The sequence below is a fragment of the Procambarus clarkii genome, chromosome 34, assembly GCF_040958095.1.
Source record: "Procambarus clarkii isolate CNS0578487 chromosome 34, FALCON_Pclarkii_2.0, whole genome shotgun sequence".
In the NCBI taxonomy this organism is placed as follows: Eukaryota; Metazoa; Arthropoda; class Malacostraca; order Decapoda; family Cambaridae; genus Procambarus; species Procambarus clarkii.
The window spans coordinates 22,256,477-22,262,261 of NC_091183.1; the positions used below are offsets into that span (position 1 = coordinate 22,256,477).

At 42.5% G+C, this 5,785-nt stretch overlaps 1 protein-coding gene across 1 annotated transcript in view; it reads right to left on the reverse strand.

Moving 5' to 3' along the window:
- The window catches only part of LOC138370968 (soluble scavenger receptor cysteine-rich domain-containing protein SSC5D-like), an 8,750-nt gene extending 7,483 nt beyond the window's left edge, over positions 1-1,267 (reverse strand). Inside the window, exon 1 of the mRNA XM_069335608.1 lies at positions 1,152-1,267. The gene's annotated coding sequence lies outside the window, so the exon portion shown is untranslated. The remainder of the gene's footprint in view (positions 1-1,151) is intronic.
- Between the last annotated feature and the right edge of the window lie 4,518 nt (positions 1,268-5,785).

A 5,785-nucleotide genomic window follows, 5' to 3' on the forward strand; every position in this document is an offset into this window, starting at 1 on the left:
TGTTAATGAGCTGTAGCGGCTGTAGATCCTGTGATTAGCTGTCTGTTGTGTCTAGCATTTGTTACTCATGGTCTCTGGGGTGTAATGTATGATGCGCCGGATAAATCCTCTTCATTCACCCTTGAGCGTTCATGCGTATGTACTCACCTAGTTGTGCTTGCGAGGGTTGAGCTTTGGCTCTTAGATCCCGCCTCTCAACAGTCAATCTACTGGTGTATAGATTCCTGAGCTCCAGGAATCATATAATGTGTGTTTACTATTTGTATCTGCAGAATCGAGCTATTAGCTCTTGGACCTCGCCTTTCTAACCAATTTATTTTTCCTCTATTATGTCTACCTTACCAATCATCAACCTTACCCTGGCTTTGCGCCCAAGTGAGACCACTCCAGACCGACAACCAGAGCGCAACTCCATAGTCTCTTGAGACTGATGGATGCCTACTATTACTACTATTATGTCTACAACATATATTTCTAACATACAATAATCCCCAGGAAGCAGTCCGTAGCAGCCGTCTAACTCCCAGGTACCTATTTACTGCTAGATGAACAGGTACATCATGGTGAAAGAAACTCTGCCCATTTGTTTCTGCCTCATACACACCAATGCACATAGATGTGTATTGATAAAAACTTTAAAATATACTAAGTATGAAAAGCTGAATTTTGTAACATATTTTTATCTCAACCTTGTATCAATGCAATTAAATATAACCGAATGTATTTTCTAAATTTGTCATTAGTGAACAATTCCAGAAATCCGTCATATTTATTTCCTTTTTATCTTCATGTGTTCTTGAAAAAATAAAAAAATGTGTGTCGATGATTTAGTTATCATTCCCTGGTATGCCTACATGAGCATTAACATCCCTGATGTACACTCTCTTATATCTAGCTAACAGAAAGAAATAGTTACTCTTGATCTTTGTAGATTTACAATTGAGATAATTAGAATAATTATAAATCACAGAGTGGTTCAAGCCAGTTATTAATTAATCAAGAAGCATGTAATACTGACATTACGATATCAAGGAAGTTGTATGATGGCTAATTTTAAGCCGTATAAATACAAAATAAATAACTAATAATCATATACCACGAGAATAAATAACATTGATGCCAAATTGGATCAAACTAGACAACACAATTACCTCAATGTGATAGGTTTGTTTGAGTTGACCAGACGTGACCCCGGGAGAACACGTGACCCCGGCTGAGTCCGTAGTGACGTCATGGTAGTGGCAGCCAATCAGCTCACTCGGCTCGTCTGCAAAGAGAGAAAATGATGATCGAGTTTCAGACACGATGCTTTTGAAGCTGTGGGGTCATTAGGTTAGAAGAATTCCCAGGAGGAAGGGGGAACTATCAGGGGAAAGCGCCAAACCATTAGGACTAAACAGAACTGGGAAGGGGTCAGGATAAGGATTGTTGAAGGGACGGGGGAGGGGAAGGAATGGTGCCCAATCACTTGTAGACGGTCGGGGATTGAACGCCGACCTGTATGAAGCGAGACTGTTGCTCTACCGTCCTGCCCAAGTGGTTGAGGTTTCCCAGGAGGAAGCTAAAAATGTGTGCGTTTACTATTTGTATTGACTCTATATGGACCAGCAGAATCGAGCTATTAGCTCTTGATTCCCGCCTTTCTAACCGTCGGTTGTCTAATGTACTGAGTCCCAACCTATTTTTCTCTATTTCATGTACTACCTTATCTACTTCTACCTTGTAAAGGTTTCGGGATCAAAGTGCCCGCGGCACGGTCTCCGAACAGGCCTTCCAATTGGTCGCCTGGTCAACCAGGCTGTTGGACGCAGCTGCTCGCAGCCTGACGTATGAACTAAAGCCTGGTTGATCACGTATTCTTTAGAGGTGTTTGTCGTGTTCTCTCTTGAACACTACACACACACTCTCTCTCTCACACATACATACCCTGGATGTTGCCCGTAGTAACTAACTCTCAGGTACCTATTTACTGCTAGGTGAAAAGAGACATCAGGTATAAAAAAAAAAAAGCTCTGCCGATCTACTTCTGCCTCGGACAAAAATCGAAGCCGTGTCCTTAGGAAAGCGACTCCCGAGCACTATCCGCTCAGCCCGTTCTCACATACAAAGATTCAAGCTCGTTAATCCAGCCGCCAAACCCCCTGTTTATGAAAGAAAAGCGGTTTCATACGACTAACAATTGATGACGTCTGAACAATTCCGGAACTGTGAACAATTCGAGTGAACAATTCACTCTAAAAAATCTACCACTTACGGGCTATTCATGCCCGTGCCACTACTTGGGTGGCTTAACCTTCATCAATCATGTGAATGTACCAATGATGAATGCTAGATTGTTAACATTCGTTAGTGTTATCAATTACCTAAGGATATATATTCATCCGTAAGTATTTTTTTTTCCAAGCATCCACAGCATTCTCAAATATGTATAACAAATATGTGACTGGGTATACAACAGGTATACCTGTTGTATACCCAACTACCCACGGGTATCTATACACCTGGTAGTTGGGCATGTCCAAGACCAAGCAAATACACTGTTGTTGTAACAAAAAGTAAACATTACAAAATGTTGTGATAACAAGTTACTGAGACTGCTTGTAGCGCCCTTCACACGTCCAATAACCGCTGAGGGAGACGGTATAATGGGGGTATGATGCAGCTCGTCCTCGCATACAAAGAGCCAAACTCGTTAATCCAGCTGCCAAACCCCATGTTTATGAATGAAAAGTGGTTTACACACGACTCACAACCAACCCGTCCTCGACTCAAGTCCATTACATTCAGCGGTCGACCCCACAGACGCATTCATAAATTTTAACATGCTGTTCATTCAAAACGGGAATTTTCTCAAGTATAAATTAATATTATAATATATTGGCATATTGTGTATATATAGGCATAGGATAGGTTAGGTCAGGTGTTTAGGTTCTGTTGGCGATTATTTGTATTTGTAGTATGTGGGTGAAGCATTTATAGCGTTGCGATTCGAACAAAATTCGTCAGTGAAGCACTTGTTCCGGATATGTTCGAACGTCAGCAGTTGTGAGTCGTGTGTAAACCGCTTTTCATTCATAAACAGGGGGTTTGGCGGGTGCATGGAATCACTTTTGGATCTTTGTTTGGAGGACGGGCTGTCACAACTGATGGCGCCCGAACACTTCCGGAACAAGTGTTTCACTGACGAATTCTGTTCGAACCACAACGCTGTAAATGCTTCACCCACGTACTACAAATACAAATAATCGCCAACAGTACCCAAACACCTAACCTAACCTACGCATAACTATACATAGAATTTGTATAATAATGTTAATTTATATTTAAGAACAAACCAATGTTTTAACACAATATGTTAATATTGTGTTAAATTATGTAATACATATTAAATTATTTAATAAATAAATTAATATCTTAATTATTGAAAACGTCTGCGGAGGACGGCCGCTGCTTTAAACAGCCAAGTGTGAGGACGGGTTGTCTGATGACCAAACCACCCATCTTAAGATGGAGAAACGACGTCGTTTCGGTCCGTCTTGGATCATTATCAAGTCGTGTGTGATCTTATCGATTTGATCATCATATCTTCAGCCCCGTCACTAAGACTTACCGCCTGCATATGGAGGAATTGATGAAGAGGTGAATCTTATCGAATCACGAAACGTCTAAACTTTCCAAGTTTCGTGTATCTACCTATTGTTCTCCATGCGTATCGTTCGTTTACGCGCGTGAAGCCAGGGATAACGAATGAGTCATTTAAGTCCGCCTGAAACGACTGTGTTAGACACAGGAAAGTGGTATAATCATTGCGTAACTGCTATGACTGGTTGAGTGCCTCCATCTCCCTTCCTGTTGCTGTACATTCCACAGACCAACTGTTAATTTATTCAAGAGGACGGAAAATTCATAAGTGCATGATAAGTGCACTTATCACGCATGATAAGTGGTTTTTGATATTAGTATTCCAAAGTTATGAGGTATTATTTGCACAACGTATAACACACACCTAACCTAACCTGTCAATTTATCTATCTATATCTATCATGTATGCCACATTACCGTGGGTGTAGCATTACATGCATTAATGGGCATTAGGAGCCGCGAACGCCTGTCCTCTGACGTGGGAGGCATAGCGCCTGTATGTTACATAGACATGAAGGAAATATTACACCCACAGGTAGCGTGGTATACAGTTTACACGACTTAGGGCGTGGTATTCCTACTCTTCCTCTGCTTGATTGATTGATAAAGATTAAGCCACCCAAAAGGTGGCACGGGCATGAATAGCCCGTAAGTGGTGGCCCTTTTGAGCCATTACCAGTATCAAGAGCTGATACTGGAGATCTGTGGAGGTGCGACTGCACCCTGCGTGACGGGAGATGTCTCCCGTGTGGCGAAGGGATCCTCTGCTTGAGTGGTAGCCACAGATATACGATATTCCCATCTGGGCAGCGGTTAGGTGTCCCTGGGTACCTTTCTCTGTTCATTAAACACAATAGAATTGCGACTATTATTAATTTTCTTTTGGATATTTCAAAGTCTAAGCGAATTTCTTCTTCCATCTGGAGTGTGAAGAAACACTAGATCACTTAATCATTCCATTTTTATTGTTCGACGTTTCGTCAGCTAAGTGACATCTTCAGGAGTACACTGTTGAACTGACAGCTATACTGAGGTTACAAGATTGATTGATTGATGAAGATTAAGCCACCCAACAGGTGGCATGGGCATGAATAGCCCGTAAGTGGTAGTTTCTTTTTGGAGTGAATGTGATCTTTCATTGTGAAAGGATATACTGCGTGCTGTACTCGCATTTAAATAGTCAGTCCTTACTACGTGGCTGCTATTGCGGGGGAGGATACTGCTTGACGGTATTTACGAGGGTCTCCAGCTGCTGGACACTTTTCATTACCAGAAGACTGGCAATGTTGATGGCATCAGGGTAGTTACTGCAAGATTCAGGGACTCCTAAAGCTCTTCTAAGGTCGTTGGTTGCTTCACATTCCAGGAGATAGTGAAGTAGTGGCTTTTCTGTGCTTGTTTGGCAGAAGGCGCATTCCCACTCTCTGGGTTCGATAAATTCTCAGTTGCATCCGTAAATCTTACAAGGAGAGATGTAGACATTTATAAGTGTGGGTACACTTCACTCTACGATTCACCTAACACTCTTAATCGTAGGGAGAAACGAAGGGTTGGGTGAGGTGGCTGTTGTCTGTCTCCGGCTTCTAGCTGTCCGCCAGGTCTTACGTCTTCCCTCTGGGTCAGTAGAGGACCATCGAACAGTTGTATGCTCGGAACCGAATTCATCTGGGTGTTGATTACTGGTGTCAGCTCCCGAATGAGCACAGCCTCAAGTATACGAAGCTTCCTACAATCGTCAGTTTGTGTGATAACATGCCATACACACGGTATGATCACACGGTATGATCACAGGGTATGATCACTGTGTATGATCACACGGTATGATCACAGGGTATGATCACTGTGTAATCATACGCACTGACGATCGTAGAAGGGTCTCCTACGATGGTCTCTTGCCTCTCAACTGTCAATCAACATTCGTACAATGTGTGTGTGTACAAGGGCTTGTATGTATGTGTACAAGTGCCTGTGTGTATGTGTATGTGTGTGTGTGTGTGTATGTGTGTGTGTGTGTGTGTGTGTGTGTGTGTGTGTGTGTGTGTGTGTGTGCGTGTGTGTGTGTGTGTGTGTGTGTGTGTGTATGTATGTGTGTGTGTGTGTGTGTGTGAGTGTGTGTGTGTGTGTGTGTTTGTGTGTGTGTGTG